At 36.4% G+C, this 21,989-nt stretch overlaps 1 long non-coding RNA gene across 1 annotated transcript; it reads left to right on the top strand.

Annotated features, from left to right (window-relative positions):
- The first annotated feature begins 360 nt into the window (after positions 1-360).
- Positions 361-4,783, top strand: LOC138849429 (uncharacterized). The gene is made up of 3 exons (XR_011388300.1): positions 361-1,132; positions 2,402-2,635; positions 4,199-4,783. It is a non-coding gene; the product is annotated as an uncharacterized lncRNA (long non-coding RNA).
- Positions 4,784-21,989: the final 17,206 nt, after the last annotated feature.

The following is a 21,989-nucleotide window of genomic DNA, read 5'->3' as shown; positions in this document are numbered from 1 at the left end:
GGGTAGAGTGACTGATTTGAGTGGTTGGTTAGGGACCTGGAATGATCACAATAGGAAGATCAAAATGGAATGTCTTGGAAAGAAGTACAGGATTAAATTTCTGGGAGAGAACAGTAAGAGTGTAAATATTTGCATCTTCAGTCAATGTCCTGCAGAGTGCATACACTGAAAAAAAATGAATTAAACAAGCTCTCTGTTGCTTGTCAGCCAGTTTATACCTTGTAAAATGGGTCTATGTCATGGTAGTAGAATTAGAAATTATAAACAGGGCTAATGCTATAAAATTTCTCAATAAGAATGATTTCACTGTTGTGAAACATTAGTATTTAAACTGTAAATATCAGAGACAGAAGCTGATTCCTCAATTTGGTACGATACTTAACAACAATAAGCCATGGTATGGCAAGTTGTTTATCCCTCTCATACTGCAAAAGAGCAATGTTTCACCCTTACTATAATTGATACGTATTTCTGATCTGGGTTCCCTTATGCACCTGCCGCTTCAGCCAGGACACTTATTCAAGAGATCACAGAAGACTTAGTGACCTAATGGAATCTTGGGTAACATCACCTCATAATAAGGAGTCCAGAATGCCAAAGGCATGTAGAAGTGGAATCCAGTCATCTTGATACACCACACCATCATCACCCAGAATCTGCAGATAGTTGGAAAGCACTTTTAAAGTTGCAGCCAGAATGCTGGTGGATTTTAAGTGCCCGTGGATTTTAAGTGCAGCTCTTCTAGAGGCTGTATATTCTTTGCATTAACAGCCAGAATATGGTACTATCTTCCTGGTAGCTTCAGCTTTGCACTAATGCCCCGATTTATATCTAGGGAAGGAACAGACAAGAAGCAAGGATCTGCAATACATGCTCAGGTTGTGAACTCTGAATTTTAAGGAGGCTAGAACAGTTTTCAATTCACATCTGTGCAGAAAGCTAGTTACCCTGGATCAAAATATGGTTAGTGAACCATTGATGGCAGATGTTAATAAAATGAATATATGAGTGTTTTACTGAGAGTAACTAGATGATCTGGCAACAATGCAAAACAGAATTTGCTAAATGGAAGAGTAGGCATGTACATGTAGTTGAGTACCTGCTACTTCAATAGCTGTCTTATCCTGTCAGGGTAAGTTATTTATTATTTCTAAGTCTCAGTTAGAGGAGCTATATTCAACTCCTTGGCAATCATTTTCGTAATTAAATGAACTAGAACTTGTAAAATACTTAGTATAATGCCTAGCCTAGAGTAGGCATTTAATGTGCATACATGTATCTAACTATAACTAAAATAACTGTTATTTTTAGAGCAGTATTGTTTTTGCCTTTTTAAATAATTTTTAAGAGAGGAAAGAGTAGTTAAATGTTTTATGTAAATCCAGTAATTGTTATTATCTAAAGATGTAGATACAGATATTTAACTCCACATTTTCAACTTAAAAATTACTAAATTATTTCTCAGTATTATGAGTTGGGTCTTAGCATATTTCTTTCATGTACATTAGTTATATCACAAATAAATGATTACATTAAGATACCTTGACTCTCCTAATATGTGAAGATGAAATAAAAAATTGTGATCATATTTTTATAGATAAATCTTTTTTTGTTTGTGTTCCCTTCTTCTTTCAGTGATCTTCAGATATTTCAATCCAAGAGTCAGGATCCCAAAAAATAAACATACTTTAAATGTCTTGACTTTATGTTCTACTTTTTTCTGTATAATGTTCAGAATTAACATTCCTAACATTGATAATGTAGAAATTTGATCTAATAAGTATTTTAGTATAGTGTAGAATTTTGGACATCATTTCAGAGAAAGTACTCTTCATAATAATTACTTATGTTGATCTAAATTCACATTTGACCTATACAAATACATGTATTATTACTGTACTCAAGCTAGATGTTACATAGTAATGGTAAATAATGGTAGTTTGCAAGAAAAATGGATTATTTATTCCTTTCATGTTATAGTTATGAAAATCAACAGTAATTTTTGAGTAAAAATACACAACATCCAGTTATCTCTATGAGGTTTGGTGTGGCTAGATTTCTTATTTGGATATTGAAACAAGAAATAATAAAGACATAATAGTAGAGTCTAGACCAAGAAAATATTGCACAAATAAGCAACCTGGTTGGCATAGTTTACCACTGTATTATATTTTCTGTTTCCACAGACCCTATTTATTTTTCCCTAATCACTAACGTTACAGTTGCATTAGTTTTATGAGTCAATATTTAATAATTATCAGATATTCAAATACTTCTTAAAAGATATGTATTATAGTGATAATTGACACCTAGATTTATCTTAATAAAATTCTTTGTAAGTAGAATGGCCTATGTAACAAGTTGCCACGATACTTTAATTAATTTCAATTTTATTTGAAAGGCAGAGAAACAGAGGCAGACATAGAAAGACAGAGAGCTTCTGTCTGCTGCTTCACTCCCCAAAGATCCAAAACAACCGGGGCAGGATCAGGCCAAAGCCAGGAGCTTGGAACTCCATCTCTGTCTCCCAAGTGGGTTGTCAGATATTCAAGTACCTGAGCAAGTATTTGCTATCTTCCAATGTGTACATCAGCAGAAAGCTGGAATCTGAAGAGGAGCTAGGACTTGAATACAGGTATTCTAATATGGAATATGAGTGTCTTAAGTGTTGTCTTCATGGTTGTGCCAAATGCCTGCCATTGCTATGATATTTAAAGCTTATGGATATAGAAATAAAAACCATGTATTTTGCATCTAATTAATAAAGATAAATTTTCCAAAAACTTGTGATACAGTGAGCACAGATCAAACACATACAGCAATAATACCATCAGCACAAGGACTGCACAAATCTGCTGGTTCAACTCAAAGCTATCATCTATGTTTTCATAGTTTTTTAACAGCATGATTTTAACAGCAGAACTGGCTGGGGAACTAGAAAAGACTGACATCCAGTCCTCTGCTCAGCAGCCATACTCCTATAAGTAACAGTCATTGACTTGACTCTGAGATGAAGGTGGGGTAGGATTGAAGAAAGTTGAATGCATTATTTCAGTCATTCCATGGTGCTGTAGCACCAGTAATGGATATATAACTTGAGCCCCTTCCCAAGGTGCAAACTATTTTATTTGGATTGCTGCTGGACAAAACAGAATGTCAGAGTTTGTTCCTTCTTTTCATAGTATTGAGATCTGATAGAAAATTTGTGCAATTTTTTTTCTCTAAATGACTCCTTTGACATTTACCAAGAGAGTTCTCCTACAGTTGTTGCTTTCCAAATGAGACATTGACAGAATGAAATTGATTTATGCAAATAAAAACATGCATGTGATCTCTAAAGAGGTATTTTTTATATGAGTTATTGCCCTTGTTCTGGGACATGAGGAATGTTTTTTTTTTATTATTTTTCCTTTCATAGATTTCCTAAAAGCAAAATAACAATTCTAAATCTATCACTTACAGGACAGAGTTATTTTTTAATGTAAAGGACCTCATTTCATCAGAATTGACTTTACTTCACTTGCTTATATATGTCAGAGAATATGTAATCTCAGTTTTTGTTGGCCTCTTCAGACCAGTGTATAAATTTTTCCCTTTTTTCAGCACTGTTGCACAGCAATTTGTGGCCTGACATGTGACCTCTAATGGAGTCAACAAATGAGTATTCTTAGATTATGAGTTGGAACCCAACAGCATCCATTGTCTCAGATGCTAGTGACTCCACACTTTGTTTGCTAACAGAGAGGATGCTAACCTATGACTTCCAAAATTAGTTGTATTTCTTCCTCCAGATATTCACAAGCAAAGAGATAAATAGAGGAGAGTTTGCTCAACTTTCCAAAAGAAGGGAAAAATGATATTAGGCACAATTCTAAAAGATAATAGCAAAGATTACTGTTGGGAAAAAACATGCATAGGGACCAATTTCATGACTTTCATCTTTGCTGAGATCTGAGAAATGTCAGTTTTGTTGTCTATGGACCAGGGATTCTCTTATTTCTCTTTTTTAGTGTAAATATCAGGGTAGCAATGTCACGCAACAATGCTTTGTTTATGTGGGGTGAGAATACTAAGCATTTGGAATGTACTTAAGATAATCACAATAAGACACCTAATTGTTTTAAAAACATTTTTGTTGAGCTGACAATCATACTTATAAATGTCTTTTTTAAAAAAGATGTATTTATTTATTTGAAAGGCAGAGTTACTGAGATGCAGAGGCAGAGAATGAGAGAGAGAAAGAGAAGTTTTCCATCCACTAGTTCACTCCTCAGATGGCCACAATGGCCGAAGCTGCGCCAATCCAAAGCCAGGAGCTTCTTCCAGGTCTCCCATGCAGGTACGGGGGCCCAAGGACTTGGGCCATCTTCCACTACCTTGCCATCTCTCATAGCAGAGAGCTGGATCAGAAGTGGAGCAGCCAGGACTAGGACCAATGTCCAAATGGGATGCCGGCACTGCAGGCGGCAGCTTTACCCACTACACCACAGTGCCAGCCTGATATTTATGGTAAGGAAGTAGATTTTATATTTCAAATGCCTAATACCAGCTGAAGCACACATGGAGTAAAGATACTGTATTTGTGGGAAGATAGCTTTCTATAGGTACAATTTTTGGATTAATATCTACCTGGAAATAAATATGCTAGCTCATGAAACTGTTAGGGATTATCAAAATCCGATAAATGTTGAACTGACTTTGAAAAATCAAAGAACTTAAAATCAAAGACCTTGCCCTCTTAGAACTTCCAATTTAAACAGAATAGAGTACCAATGTAGGTGTTGGAAAAGTATATAAAGAATTTAACTTTTAGAATTATTTAAAAATGTTAACATAGCAGAATAATTTCTGTTAATGTCACCTTCAGTTGACATTTCAAACTGATTATTTTTACCGTTTAATAATTTATATGGTTATCTGTGAGTATAATTACTAAATATATACCATATTTCTCATGAAAAATCTAGGAAGATCATTTTCCTCTATAATTTTATTCTTTTAGGATGGGACACAGTTTATTTTTATTTTTGTCTGTTATTTTAGAATTTGAATATAAAAGTTGCCTTTTTTCTTTTTTAGAATTATATTTTTAGCTGAAAGAATAAACATAGTATTTTATTAGAGGTGATCAAGTGATCAAGTGATCAAGACAAGTAATTAACATATTCTCACCTAGAATATTATTATTTCTTTGGGATGCAAGCATGAAATCTTCTTTTAGCCCTTTTAACATATGCATCATTTCAGCTGAGTTACCCTGCTGTGTAATAGAATCCCTTGTACCTAGTTATAACTTCATAACTCATTCGCAAACAGCTCCCCTTTGCCTGTCTATGTGCTCCATCCCATCTCTGGTAATCACCATTCTGCCCTCCATGTCTATAAGTTCAAGACTTTTATATTCCACAGATGTAACATCAGTTGGTATTTGTTTCTCTGTGTGTGGTTCATTTCACTTAACATAAATGTCTTCTAGGTTCATCCATGTAGTTGCAAATGACAGAATTTCCTTGTTTTTAAAATTAAGTCTGAATAATATTCCAATATCTATCTCATCTAAATATATACATGTATGTATATCTCACATTTTAATGAATTAATTTGTGTATATACACTTGGATTAATCTGTTTATATACACTTAAAAATATCAGCTATTTTGAATAATGCTATACTGAATATGGAAATGAGTACATCACATGTGCATCCTGATTTTCAACTCCTTGGAATATAGACTCAGGGATGGTAATGGGATGTTGGGTCATATGATTAAGTCTTTTTTTTTTTTTTTTTTTTTGACAGGCAGAGTGGACAGTGAGAGAGAGAGACAGAGAGAAAGGTCTTCCTTTGCCATTGGTTCACCCTCCAATGGCCGCCGCGGCCGGCGCACTGGGATGATCCGATGGCAGGAGCCAGGTACTTATCCTGGTCTCCCATGGGGTGCAGGGCCCAAGTACTTGGGCCATCCTCCACTGCACTCCCTGGCCACAGCAGAGAGCTGGCCTGGAAGAGGGGCAACCGGGACAGAATGCGGCGCCCCGATCGGGACTAGAACCTGGTGTGGCGGTGCCACTAGGCGGAGGATTGGCCTATTGAGCCGCGGCGCCAGCCGATTAATTCTATCTTTAGTTTTTTTGATGAACTCCTATACTCTTTCCCAAACTTATTTACTAATTTGCATTCCCACAAACAGTAAACATTCCGTTTTCTCCACATCCTCGCTAACACTTGTTATCATATTATATACAGAAAATCCTAAAGAGTCCACCACAAAACTAGGAGAACTAATAGATCTTTCACTTCCTTGCTTAAATTTACTCCTAAGCATTATTTTATTTTTGAAATTATTGTAGATGGGGTTATTTTTGTGATTTCTTTTTCAGACTGCTTTTTAGTGTAGAATGTCAGGTAGGAATGCTACTAGACAATAGAAAAAAAAAAAAGGTTACTGCTTTTGTATCCTGAAAACAAAAGTTTCTTTAAACAAGGATTACATTTCTCTTTTCAGAAAAGGTCAAAAATAAATGGTTAAGTCAAAAATCGTTTCTGATAGAACATTCAGGACATAATTCTTGACCTGACCTGAGAATCTACACATCCCTCATTTTCTCCCAACAAATTAATCCTTACTGTTTATCTCTATTTTCTTCCCACTTCTCTAGCAATATATTACATCTAATCTTGAAAACAAATTCCACAAATAAAAGCTGTTACTGAACCTATTACTATCACAGGCCTTCACAGAGGAATGTAGGGTCCTTAGTCTGTGGGTGCATCATTTTCATTCATCCTGTTTTACTCTCCTGTGTTATTATCACTCACATTGTTGGATAAATGAATACTAGGAACAATAGACCTGGAGAAAGAAAGATTTTGGATAGTGGGCTGTTGGAGTGAAAGTGGGTGAAGGCTGTCTACTTATCTCTGTGGAAATAAAGATGAGTGAATATTATCAGATAGTAGTTACTTATGTAGTATAACCATGCTGTCCTCTCTTCCATGAAGACTAAAATCTCTGGTCATTCAGCTTCTTGCTCTAGTGTTGAAGTTGATATGGAAATGAAGAGAGTGATCACAAATAGTATGAAATATATTGAATAAACAAATATGAGATCCAGGGCATTCTTTGCTTGGCTTCTGTTTCTCCTCTCTCTTGAACTAAAACTTGATGACTTAATATTCTTACTTGAAATTTGATAAAGGTAGAGGAAATTATATATATGATATATAACATATATATAATTTTCTCTTCCTCCTCTGTCTGCTATTCCCATTCTTACTTTTTACTAAGATCTATTTTCAATTAACTTTATACGCTTATGATTAACTATATATTAAGTAAAGAGTTCAACAAATTGTATGAAAAAAAAAAACTGTTCCTCATAGTGGAAACTAGGACTGTTCAAAGTCACTGCACATCAAAGTGTTATTTTACTTCTATAGATTACTTTTGAAGTGCTCTACAGTCATCACAGAACACGGAGAACACATGGTATTTGTCCTTTTGGGATTGGCTTATTTCCCTATGTATGATGTTTTCCAGTTTCAGCCATCTGGTTGCAAACGACAGGATTTCATTTTTTTTTTACTGCTGTGTAGTATTCCATGGAGTACACATCCCATAATTTCTTTACCCAGTCTTCAGTTGACAGGCATTTGGTTGATTCCATATCTTAGCTATTGTGAATTGAGCTTCAATAAACATGGTGCTACAGATAACTCTTTCATATGCTGATTTCATTTCCCTTGGGTAAATTCCGAGGAGTGAGATGGCTGGATCATATGGTAGGTCTATATTCAGATTTATGAGGTATCTCCATACTGTCTTCCACAGTGGCTGTACCAGTTTACATTCCCACAACCGTGGATCAAGGTACCTTTTTCCTTCTTTACCTATTCACCCATTGATGGATACTCAGATAGATTCCATATCTTTGCAATCGTGCATTTGGCTGCAAAATACTAGCAAATGTGGGTATCTCTTTCATATACTGACTTCGTTTCCTTTGAATATATTCCCAGAACTGTGATAGCTGGTTCTTATGGTAGCTTTTTAAAAAGGTTTTGTGGAGATACCCATATTGTTTTCCATAATGGCTCTATTAATTTGCATATCTGTCATTTCTTTACAAACATTTTCCTGCTGTGTCTGAATCATTTTTATGGGTAATGCCAAAGTCAACTATATTCTATGGGATCTGAAGCTTATATAATATTTCAGTCTCTCTTATAGATGAAGAATGTAAAATTATGGAAAATAATTAGGTATATAGCCTTGCATAAGTGCCCTCACCAGTGATACTTATACTTTATTACCATCAGGCAAATTCACCTCTGAATAGAATGATAGTATGCAGAATTGTTGCCCTGTGTTGCAGCTTCAAAAATACAGAGTCAAGAGCTCCAACTAGGGATAATGGAATATTTTCAGAAAACCAGGAACTGCATTAATTTTGGGATTAAATTCATCCAAGGTCAGACAAAGTTGTAGAAATGCATATGGAGAAAGCTAGAGTTCAGAAGCCAATAGTACTCTACTGGTACCAGGGTCAGAATTGTTAGAGACAATCAGAAATGAAAAGGCTATAGATTTTTGTAGGTCAGAATAGGGAACCAATCAGGATAAAAAAAAAGTTTTAAAACAGTGAAAATAATGAATTTGTTATTTGAATAAGCAGTAGGATCTCTAAAGGTTGAAGAAGGCAGATTTGAAATCCTGACTCTTTGATATTCATACACCACTATGAAGAAGCCCTGTATCCTAAAGTTGGATCAAGCTCTTGTTTTGATATAAGCACTAAGCATCATGATAAGTAATGAATTAATTTTATCTTGCTGAGCTTTAAATTTTGTTTCCCAATTTCAATAATCTTCATACCACTTTTACAATTTTAACTATGTCCAAATATTTCTTGTTAAACTGTTTATATTTAATTGAATGAGTTGCTTTTAAAAAAAATACTCTCTTAAAAATACTTTAAAAACACTGACTTTTTCCAAAAGTAACTATGAAAATAAATGAAAACAAAATAAGATTTTAAAATTTCAGCTAAATGCTGCTGCCTAACAAACACTTAAACAAACCAGTTGTTTTGTCTTCCATAAGAGATTAGTTAGTATTAGTGATGTGTGAAACTATAATAACTGCATGTTGACATTGTCTCTGGTTGAATCAAATGATTGAAAGATTCTTGAATAACTTTTGACTATGTGTTTCAGTGTCATTTACTGCATGCCAATCTTATGTTCATGTCCCTCATTGCAGAAACATTTTTTTTTAAATTGGTAACTCTCAATATCAAGCAATGATGATATTTTTAACCTCTCTCCAAATGGTATATTTTCCTTTATGTTTGAAGCCCACATGGCAGCTAGAGATATAGTTTTACAGAAGCTAACAAAATGAGTGACATCTAATCAGGACTTAATTTTGAATTAGCTCTTCAAAATTCATTTCTCTGAATACAGCATTATCAGTGTCTTAGTCCATTTTGGGCTGCAATAACAAAATATAATAAACTAGATTCTTTATTAATAACAGATTTATTTTTATCTATTTACTTATATTTGAATATTTATTTACTTATTTGAAAGTCAGAGAGAGAGAGAGAGAGAGAGCGCTCTATCTGCTAGTTCACTTCCCAGATGGCCGTAAAGGCCAGGGCTGGGCCAGGCCAAAGTCAAGAACCAGGAGCTTCATCTGGGTCTCCCACCTGCTTGAGCTGTCTTCTGCTTTTACCCAGGCCATTAACATGGAGTTGGATTGGAAATGGAGCAGCTGGGAAACAAACCCATTGCCATGTGGGATGCTGGCATTGCAGGTAGCAGCAATGCTGGCCCCCAGGGATTTATTTTTCATAGTTCTTGAGGCTGATGTATTCAACATCAGGGTACTGGCAGATCAGGTGTCTGGTGAGGGCCCACTTCCTCATAGGCAAATGGCATATTCTCACTGTTTCCTCATATGGTTGAAGGAGCATAGAAACTCTCTGAGATTTCTTATAAAGCCACTAATCTCATTGTTAATCCTTAATATACTCAAAAGTAAATATTGCAATCTTCTGCTATAGTCTCCCTCCATCTCAAGATTCACTAAAATCCAAGTTCTTAATGGCAGAACTCATTTGTATTTGTATTCCTAATAAATAGTAAAATTTTTGCTACATTGTAGATCATCAATAATTGTCTTTGTATAGAGGAATGAAGCATGGACAAAGAGCCATATTGCTTGAGTGAAGTATAAAGTCACTAAGACCAAATGAAGTGAACTATGTGGGCCCTAGTAAATTCCTAATTCCCAAGTATCTTAGAAAATTAAACAGTTTTCAAATTCATTGTGCCCAACTCAGAGCTGGTGAACATATGGAGGCCTTGTCCTTGAAGATCAAATATTATTCTTCCCACGTCAGAGTGTTCCTAAAGAAGCTGATAATCATAGCATGCCAGATTAGACCTTTAGAAGAGATGTGCCATGGGAAAAAATGTTTTAAGAGTTCTGACACCATAGGTCATTCTTTTTGCTCAATGCCCAAGCTTTTGTCAAGATGTTTTGCTTTCTTGCTCCACAATTATGTTACTGAGTGTATGAAATGAAGATTCTTCATTCCAGTTTAGTCATTTGGTTCTACAACTTGCCTTTGCCCATCTGATTGTGACATCAAGTTATAATTTCTAACTCTGAATTTAGCTTAAAAGTGCTGGTTTGTGTCTTTAATGTTACATATTTTCATATTACAACAGCATGTAGTGCCAATAACTCAAATCGGGCAATATCTTTTAGTGCTTTTTTTGAATATTGCAACACAAGAAGAGGATTAGGCCTTCTGGATACTGTACACAGATCTAATTACTCCTTGTGGATAACCTTTGTTAGTAAGTTATCAATTAGTGTGCTTCTTCCTTGTTTCTAATCTCCTTGATATTTTCTGGGGTGTATAAAAAGATACCATTTAAGGTTAACAGTCGACTTCAGGATATGTTTGCTTCCTAATCCCAACCTCAGAGACATCCTTTGTAGATTTGATTATTGACATTCACAACACTCTTTGAACTCTGGTAATGTCAGATAAAAGAATTTAACTTTAGCTCTTTACTACTGAGAATAAGTTTTTTAAGGATTTTCTTTTCTTTTCTTTTTTTTTTTTTTTTGTAAAGCATAACTCAATTTTTAGCATCTGCCTCAAGACAAATTTCCTTATTTTTATAGGAAAAAGCACTTTAGGTATCCGAAGTTTTGGAAAGAAATGGCTTGTGTCTCTTTGGTATTGAAACAGTGTTTTGTAAGTTAGTTCATTCAGTTTTTGCAAATTTTTTAGTAAATTTTCCACATATATATGAGATTATACATGTAAGTTTTTAGTTGTCTCAAGCTATTTATTTTTTTTCTCCATGGAATAAGAATGAATTGCTAGAAGAAATACACAACAATTGTGATTGTATATGAGGGGAACATAATAAGCAATTTGGGCAAACATAAAATGGGAAATCTAAGTCATAGGGTTGGAAATGATTAATAAGGTAGGAAAGGATTTTTGAGTAGAAGGAATGGGTACGATTTTTCTAGAGCCAATAATGCAAGGAGATATGGTTAGATTAGGTATCTATGTTAAGTTCAGTACTTGAGGATAAGGACAATACTAATGGACATGAACCAGCAGACTCATAGGCTAACAGGTTTGTGGAGAGAAGGCTGAAGAACTGTTTGACTAGTATTTAGTGAGAAGGTAATTAGCTTAAAGTTAAATTGTGGTCTCTGTAAAATTATTTTCTTTGCTCTTGCTCTTGCTAATGACAAAATCTGAAATGGACACTAAGAAGTAATGGGAAACCTAGGATTTCAGTATAATAGAGGCTCATGTGTGTCTATATGATTGGGCCAACCATAAAATTGGTCTTAAAGCAGTATTTATTTGAAAAGTATGCTATTTTTACTTATTTTCTGTATTTGGGTATTGTTATTTGTTTGGGGGTTCTTATATAGCTTAAGGCAAAGGCTAAATCCTCTATAATTGCCCTCTTTTGCTTGCTGATTGTAAACTAACAAAGTATTCACTGCTAACTGAATTTAACATCCACCCTAGTTCTGGGTGCAGTTTGTTTATATAGTCCCAGTGATCAATTTCTGATATAAGCAAATGGTATTTATCCTGATTTAGATAAATAACTCAACCTCACCCCCAAACACAGCTCAAATTTCAGTTATCACTGTATTTGAACTGTGAACAATTGCATAAAACACAAACTGTACTGCTACCCCTTCAATCCCCAAACCACAATGTTAATAGCAGTGACCAATCAATCACGTCACTTCTTTCAAGTTTTGTTGTTGATTTGTCGTTGTGTGTTTGGTATTCAGTTAACAGCCGAAAGCAAAGCTACTGTGGTGTTGCTTACTTGTCCCCATGATAAACTCAGGTGACATTTTACAAAGAAAGATAATTAAAAGAGGAACTTAGCCAAAAAAGATGAAAACTTAGCAACAAAGTCCAAAGTTACGATGCTGAAAATAGAGTCATAGTCAGATAATTTCATGGCATTGAAAGTGGAGCAGCTAAAACGTTGGAACTGATTGAAACTAAGAAAGTAGAATGACAAGTTTCCAAAACACAGAGAAATAACTTGCTCTATATTGTAAGTTATTTGATGAGAAGAAGGCAAGCGCTGTTCAAGCTATTATTGACATACATTTTACAAAAAAATCTATTTTCCTAATGTTTCAAATTATACTGCACAAAAGAAGTAGTGGATTGCTATTTTTTTATTTTATTTATATTTATAGACAAGAGTTAGAGTGTCTTTAATGACCTAAAAACATTTTAAAAGGTTATTTTACAATAGCAGCATTTACTGTTATTTTAGGAATATTTACTTTTGCAGTTCAGTTTACACATTTTTATGTATTGGACTACTATGTACAGTGTGGACTGTAGTAATTTAAAAATTACTGACTCATAATAACTTTACATTATATGAGAGTCATTGAAAAAGTTCACTGTTAAATATAAGAGTGGGAATAAGAGAGGGAAGAGATGTGCAATTTGGGACATGCTCAAGCTGACTTACCTCAAACGGTAGTGTTGGAAACATACCAGGGGATTCCAATTCAATCCCATCAAGGTGGCATGTACCAATGCCATCTCACTAGTCCCAGTGATCAATTTCTGTTCACAATTGATCAGAATGATAGGACTAAGAACCAAAGGGAGCACATAAACAAGAATAGTGTCTGCAAATACTAGCTGATAGAATCAAAAAGGGAGAGAATGATCCAACATGGGAAGTGAGATACACAGCAAACCCATAGAATGGCAGATGTCCTAAACATCACTCTGGCCTCAGAATCAGCCCATAAGGCATGCGGATCCTGCTGAAAAGCCCATGAGAGTATTTCAGGCATGGAAAGCCAAGACACTCTGGGAAAAAAAAAAAAAAAAAAAACCTAAATGAAAGATCTCCATGGATCTCCATGAGTGAGATCCCAGTGGAAAGAACGGGTCATCAAAGAAGGAGGTACCTTTCTCTGAAGGGAGGAAAGAACTTCCACTTTGACCATGGCCTTGTCTAAAAATTATCAGAGTCAGTGAACTCAGGGGGCTTCCATAGCCTTGGCAGCTCATGACAAGAGCCTAGGGTGATTACTGATGCCGTGAACAAGAGTGTCTATTTGTTAAGTCAACAACAGGAGTCACTGTGCACTTACTCCTCATGTAGGATCTTTGTCCTTAGTGTGCTGTACATTGAGATTTAATGCTATAACTAGTACTCAAACAGTATTTTTCACTTTATGTTTCTGTGTGGGAGCAAACTGTTGAAATCTTTACTTAATGTATGCTAAACTGATCTTCTGTATATAAAGAGAATCGAAAATGAATCTTGATGTGAATGGAAGGGGAGAGGGAGAGGGAAAGGGGAGGGTTGCGGGTGGGAGGGACGTTATGGGGGGGGGAAGCCATTGTAATCCATATTCTGTACTTTGGAAATCTATTTTCATTAAATAAAAGTTTAAAAAAAAGAAAAAGTTTATGGAAAACATAATATGAAAATACCATGCATGGGTTTCAAAAAATGTTTATACCAAAATAAACTCATACTAATTTGTCATGTCTGAACAGGTTCCAGTTTGAGGAGCCAAAAAGGATAATGCATCAGCTTTAAAAGAGTCCCTATCAAACATGGATTCTGCTGAAATTGAAACAAGAACAAACATCAAATTTATGTTGAAGTTGGTGTTGAAGAATGGTGAAATCATTGATGCTTTGCAAGAAGTTTAAGGGATCAATGCACCAAAGGAACCAGCAGTTTACAAAAGAGTAACTAACCCATTTTAAGGTGGAAATGAGACAATGAACAAGATGAATACTACAGTAACAGACCTTCCATTTATCAATTTGCTAGGAAAAACTTGATCCTTTTCATGCCCAAACTGAAGAGGATTGACAACAGTGAAAGCAGTAGCCAGTAGCAGAGACATCTCAGTTGATTCATGTCACACAGTCCAAATGAAAAATTAAAGTTTAACAGGCTTTTCCCTCAATAAGTACCAGAATTGTTACACTGGGATTAGAGAGACTAGAACAGAGTTTTCAATGGAAATTTTAAGCAAGAGAGATCAAGATCCTGAAGCCTTTCTTTTTTTATTTTAAAATATTTATTTATTTTAAAAATTATACTTGAAAAACAGAGATCTTTTATTCATTGATTCACTCCAACGAAAAGCTTGCAACAGCCAGTGCTAGCCCAAGCACAAGCCAGGAGTCTAGAACTCCATTTGGGTCTACCGCATGAGTGGCAGGAACACAGCCACTTGAGCTATCACGTGCTGCCTCCCAGGATGTGCTTTAGCATAAAGCTGAATTGGAGAGACCTGAGCTGGGACTTGAATCCGGCACTCTGATGGGATGTGGGCCTCCCAGGTTCTAATTACACTGCTGTCCCAAATTCCTACTCCCTGACACTATTTTTTTTTTTTTTTCGAGAAGCAGACTAGAAGATAAAACATGGCTTTCCCATCATGATCTTGAAGACAAAATGCAATCAAAGCAATAGCGACCAAGATGTGGGAGTGGTTCAGTCAAAGCAAAGTTGGACTGGGCAAGAGCAAATATCATGGCAATGGTTTTTGGGATGTTCAGCGAATTTTGCTTGTTGACATTTTGGAGGACCAAAGGGTAATAAAATCTGCCTATTTTTAGAGTTTTTTGAAAAAAAAAATTACCCTAGGCTTTAGTGGACAAATGCCTTAGCATACTTGCCAGTGAGGCCTGCATGACTGCTTTTGCTCCTTCCTCTCAGCAACAAGGGCAATTTTGGGAGGGTTTCAGTGGGAAATCCTTAGGCATCCACTTTATTTTCCTGATTTAGTTCCTTAGAACTTCATTTTGTTTCGTAATCTTACAAAAAATTGTATTGTGAACATTTTTCTTTAGTTAATTATACAAAATATTGCACTGCTTCATTGATATGATTAAATTATGAAGATATTCAGTTCCACAGTCATGGACTAAATGGACGTCATTGTTTACATAGTGTCATGAATCTGATGGAGCGCCTCTTGAGAAATAAAGTTCATATTTTTATTTTATCTTTATATTGAAAGAGCATTTATTAATTTATTTGAAAGTCAGTGTTACATAGAGAGGGGCAGAAAGAGAGAGGGAGAGAGAAAGAGTGAACACTTCTATCTGCTAGTTCACTCTGCAGATGGCCACAAAGACTGGGACTGGGCCAGCAGATGCCAGGAACTGAGAGCTTCATGTGGGTCTCCCACTTGGGTGGCAGTTCACCAAGCACTTGGGCCATCTTCTGCTGCTTTTCCCAGGACATTTCCAGGGAGCTGGTTTGGAAATGGAGCAGCCGGCGCACAAACTGGTGCCCATATGGGATGCCAGCATCGCAGGTGGTTCTTTGACCCATTACAGCACAATGCCAACCTCTACTTTTATATATTTGGCATGAACCTTTTCAAATCCCCTCGTATTACAAATGAGAACTTTTGCTTCTAAATCAAATGTTGATAACTGTTATTAATAAGTTGGAGATCAGGGGCCAACACTGTGGTGTAGTGGATAAAGCTGCCGACTGCAGTGCCAGAGTCCCATTAGGGCACTGGTTCGAGTCCTGGCTGCTCTGCTTTTGATCCAGCTCTCAGCTATGGCCTTGGAAAACAGTGGAAGATGGCCCAAGTCCTTGGGCCTCTTCACTCACATGAGAGACCTCAGGGAAGCCCCACGCTCCTGGCTTCAAATCGGCCCATGGCTGGCAGTTGCAGCCATTTGGGGGGTGAACCAGCAGATGAAAGACCTGTCTCTTTCTCTACTTCTCTGTAACTCTGCCTTTCAAATAAATAAATAAATCTTTAAAAAATAAGTTGGAGATTGGCAGAAAAATATCGGAAAGTAAAGCTATTATAAATACCCCTATAGGTTAGAAGTAGTGAAACAAATTACTGTGATTTGCCTTGGAGAGAATACATTAAACAAAACATAATTATGTTCTTTTTCACTCGCTATTTCCCATCATGTTTTGGTTAAATAATTTATGTGTACTTATGGTTTCAAAACACTGATGATCTCTCATTAGGGTAATAAATGTATGCACTTAGTAATACTTTTTTCATTTCTACTGAAATACAAGCTCTAGTGGCGAAGTACAATTGAGGGATGAATACACAAGATGGAAACTTTCTTGCCCTCTGAAAATTATACTATCCTACTACTTTTATTTCTTAGAAGGTTTTCATTTAATGAATACAAATTTCATATGTGCATCTTTTAGGAATATAGTGGTTCTTTCACCCATTCCCGTCCTCCCACCCCCATTCCTATCCCACCTCCTACTCATTCTCCCATTGCATTCTTCATTAATATTTGTCTTTAATTGACTGTATATAAAAAGACCAACTCTGTACTAAGTAGAGATTTCAACTCTTTACACCCACACAGACATACAAAGTATAAAGTACAGTTTGAAGGCAAGTTTTGCCATTAATTCTCATAGTACACCAAATTAAGGACAGAGGTCCAACATGGGGAATAAGTGCACAGTGATTCCTGTTGTTGATTTAACAATTAACGCTCTTTTTTTCTGTATAAGTGACCACACAAGGCTCTTGATATGAGCTGCCAATGCTATGGAAGCCTTTTGAGTCTACATACTCTGTCCGTATTTAGACAGGGCCATATGCAAATTGGAGGTTCTCTCCTCCCTGCAGAGAAAAGTACATCCATCTCTGATGGCCCCTTCTTTCCAATGGGGTCTTACTCACAGAGATTTTTCATGAAGAAGAGTTTTTGTCACTTTGTCTTGCATTTCCATGCCTGAAATGTTCTTATTAAATATTCAGCCAGATGTGAATTCCTTATGGGATGATTCTGAGGTCAGAATGCTGTTAAGGATGTTTGTCAATCTATGAGTCTGCTGTGTGGACTGCTTCCCATGTTCGAACTTTCTTTCCTTTGTAATGCTATTGTTATTATAAGACACTTGGTCTTATTTATGTGATCCTTTTGACTTTTAATCCTATCTGATCAATTCCACACTTAATATGATCACTTAATCATGTAAGTGGGATTAGTACCGCCCAGCTTAATGGGATTTGGAGTCCCATGGCAAGTTTTTAACTTCACCCTTAGGGGTAAATCTGTGGAAATGTGTGCCGACTGTACAGCTCCTCCCTCTCTCATTCCCACTCTTATTTTTCACTGGGATCTTTCTTTTTCAAAGATTTATTTATTTATTTGAAAGACAGAGTTACACACAGAGAAGGAGAGGCAGAGAGAGAGAGAGGTCTTCCATCCGCTGGTTCACTCTCCAATTGGCCACAATAGCTGGAGCTGTGCCAATCCAAAACCAGGAGTCAGGAGCTTTTTCTGGGTCTCCCACATGGGTGCAGGGGCCCAAGGAATTGGGCCATCCTATACTGCTTTTTCAAGCCATAGCAGAGAGCTTGATCAGAAGTGGAGCAGCTGGGACTAAAACCAACGCCCATATTGGATGCTGGCACTGCAGGCGGTGGCTTTACCTGCTATGCCACAGCGCCGGCCCTGGGGAACCTATTTGCAATTGACTTAATACACTTATGATTAATTCTATGTTAAGAAAAGAGATCAACCAATGGTATTAAGTAGAAAAAAAGAATGAATAAAATAAATTAAATGAAATAGTAAACTGTTCCTCTGCAGTCAAGACAATTGCTGTTCTAGTAATTGTTTCTTGTAGTGTCAGTTTCACTTCTTCAGGTTACCTTCTACATGCTCTATTAGTTATCACAGATCAGGGAGAACATATGGTATTTGTCCTTTTGGGACTGGCTTATTTCACTAGGTATGATGTTTTCCAGATTCATCCATTTAGTTGCAAATGACTGGATTTCATCTTTTTTAACCTCTGTATAGTATTCCATAGAGTACATATCCCATAGTTTCTTTATCCAATCTTCTGTTGATGGGCATTTAGGTTGATTCCAGTTTCCTCAGCACCATTTGTTGAAGAGACTGTCCTTGCTCCAGGGAATGGCTTTAGCTCCTTGGTCAAAAATAAGTTGGTTGTAGACGCTTGAATTGATTTCTGGCATTTCTATTCTGTTCCATTAGTCTATCCATCTGTTTTTTCACCAGAATCAAGCTGTTTTGATTATAACTGCCTTGTATTATGTCTTGAAATCTGGTATTGTGATGCCTCTGGCTTTATTTTTGTTGTATACGATTGCTTTATCTATCCGAGGTCTCTTGTGTTTCCAAATGAATTTCAGCATCATTTATTTCTAGATCTGAGATTCTCTTTGGCATTTTGATTTGTATTGCATTGAATCTGTAAATTATTTTTGGAAGAGTGGATATTTTGATAATATTAACTCTTCCAATCCATGAACATGGAAGATTTTTCCATTTTTATGTATCTTCTTCTATTTCTTTCTTTAAAGTTTTGTAATTCTCTTCGTAGAGATCTTTGACATCCTTGGTTAAATTTATTCCAAGTCTTTTAATTTTTTTGGCAGCTATTGTGAATGGGATTGATCTAAGAAGTTCTTTCTCAGACATGGCATTGTCTGTGTATACAAAGGCTGTTGTTTTTTGTGTGTTGATTTTATATCCTGCTACTTTACCAAACTCTTCTATGAGTTCCAGTAGTCTCCTAGTGGAGTATTTTGTGTCTCCTATATATATAATCATAACATCTGCAAATAAGGATAGTTTGATTTCATCCTTACAGATTTGAATCCCTTTAATTTCTTGCCTAATGGCTCCAGCTAACACTTCCAGAACTATATTGAATAGCAATGGAAAGAATGGGCATCCTTGTCTGGTTCCAGATCTCAGTGGGAATGCTTCCAGCTTTTCTCCATTCAATAGGATGCTGGCCATGGGTTTGTCATATATTGCCTTGATTATGTTGAGGAATGTTCCTTCTAGACCCAATTTGCTTAAAGTTTTCATCATGAAAGGGTGTTGAATTTACCAAATGCTTTCTATGATCTAGGTTAACTCTGTTGTTTCCTTGCTGATTTTCTGTTTCATTGATCTTTACATTGCTGAAAGTGGGGTCTTGACGTCCCCTATTACTATTGTATTTGAGTTTATATCTCCCTTTAAATCCTTTAACATTTCTTTTAAATAGCTAGGTGCCCTGTAGTTGGGTGCATATACATTTATAATGGTCACATCTTCCTGTTGAATTTATCCTTGGATCATTATATGGTGTCTCTCTCGATGGTTTTTTGTTTTTTCTTTGTCTCTCTCGATAGTTTTTGTGTTAAAGTCTATTTTGTTTGATGTTAGGATGGCCACACCAGCTCTTTTTTGTTTTCTGTTAGCATGGGTTTTCATTTTCTATCCTTTCACTTTCAGTCTGTGAGCATCTTTGTTGGTAAGATGTGTTTCTTGTAGGCAGCAAATAGATGGTTTTCTTTTTTCATCCATTTGGCCAGTCTGTGTCTTTTCTCTGGGGTGTTGAAACATTTATATTCAGAGTTACTATTTTAATTACCGACTTTTACCTGCCACATTTCTGTAAATAGTTCTGTTTATGTACTTTGGTTTTCATTTGTTCTTTTTTGGGTAATTATCTACTTTTGTAGTGATGTTCCTGTTTCTGTGTTTCTGTGTGTAGCACATCTTTGAGCATGTTTCCTAGGACGGGGCAAGTACTTACAAAGTCTTTCAATTTCTGTTTGTTGTGTATGATCCTTATTCCTCCTTCATTCATAAATGAGAGTTTTACAGGGTACAGTAATCTGTGTTGACAGTTTTTTTTTCTCTTAGGACTTGAAATATGTCTTTCCATTCTCTCCTTGCCTGTAGGGTTTGTGATGAGAAGTGTGGGATAAGTTTAATTGGGTTTCCTCTGAATGTGATTTGTCGTTTCTCTCTTGTTCATTTTAGGATCTTTTCTTTAGGTGTTATTGAGGAGATCTTTGCCACTACGTGTCTTGGTGAGGATCCTTTCTGGTCATGTCTATTGGGAGTTCTGTGTACTTCCTGAACTTGGATGTCTCTTTCTCCAGAAGGGGGAACTTCTCTGCTACTATTCCATTAGAAGGCTTTCTGATACTTTCTCTGTTTCAATTTCTTCTGGAATTCCTAGGACCTATATGTTGGATCATTTGATAGAACCTTGCAGATATCAAATTGTGTTTTTCAATTTCCTGATTTCTTCTTCTTGTGTTTGGTCTGACTGTGTAGTTTCCAGAAATTTGTCTTCTAGTTATGGTATTCTTTCTTCTGTTTCATTTATTCTATCATTGAGACTTCCCACTCTATTTTTTATTTGCTCTATTGAATTCTTCATATCTAGTATTTCATTCTGACTTCTCTTCAATATCTCAATTTCTTGGGAACACTTTTCATTTAGATCATGAATTTGTTTCTGATTGCTTCTAAGTAATCTGACAATTTTCTGAATTCAGTTTCTGGCATATCATCAATCTCTTCTTCTGCTTCTGTTATTGAAGAGGAGATATAGTGTTTCTTTCTGGGGCTAATACTGTCTTTCTTACTCCTTTACTTTTAATAAATTTTTCCCTTTGTGTTTTGACATTTCTGTTTTCCTCTATCTTTAATATGTGTCTTGGTGCTTATGGTGAGATTTCCCTCTGTTATGAGCTGCTATATATCGGTGTGTTGCCAGTAGAAACATGCAGCCCCACCTCTGGAAGTCCTGCTCACTTCTGAATGGTGATGGGGCAGATAGGAGAGCTCTGGTGGGCTAAGCCCCACCTACTTAGGCCAGGCTCTGATGTGTGAAACAAACAAGGATTTCAATGTTTAGAACTTCTCCCCATTGTAAAGCTCTTATGGTGGTGGTGGGGGAAACTACTCTGAAATGTTGGGATACTCATTCTCCAATGGGGGGATGTGGTGAAGTGGCCTCAACAATTGATGGGTGTGTGCATGGGAGGCAAATGTGGTAATACCTTGTTTACATTCAGAGATGTAAACAAACAATATGGCTTTTCCCAGCAGGCTGCAGTTCTGGTTGGGGGGATGGGGAGATGTGGATGGGCAGGCATGTGCCAAGTTCTCCATTTATTCCCCTATTCTTCCCACTTGGAATTTCAAACACAGTTCCCTCGGCTCTCCCACCTGCTGCTAACCACTGCTCTGTGGATTTGTGACCTGTCATATTACCTGTTCCATCCAGGGAGAGGTTAGGGCGTGGTGTCAGTTGCCCCATTCAGCTTCTTCACTGCACATGTGCTATGTGTCTCTGTGACTCTTTGCTCCCTCTGCATGGACCTGCTCATTCTCTGTTGGACTCCTGTGCTTCTCTGCTTGAAATTCTCATGGCTCTTTTGCCAGCCCATATCCCTGGTCCTTATAAACTATTTCCCTCCACAACTCAGACATCATGTTGCTATACTGCCATCTTGGCTCCACCCTCCCACTACTTTTATCAAAGCACTATTCTCTACATGATTCATGCAGCTGTCATCACTCTTCCTGAATGGTACATAACATAGTTTTATTTCTCTTTATCACTCTCTCTCTGTCACTGA

Source organism: Oryctolagus cuniculus, chromosome 4, assembly GCF_964237555.1.
Source record: "Oryctolagus cuniculus chromosome 4, mOryCun1.1, whole genome shotgun sequence".
In the NCBI taxonomy this organism is placed as follows: Eukaryota; Metazoa; Chordata; class Mammalia; order Lagomorpha; family Leporidae; genus Oryctolagus; species Oryctolagus cuniculus.
Note: the sequence above shows the minus strand (reverse complement) of the source record. Positions and strands in the feature narration are given on the sequence as shown.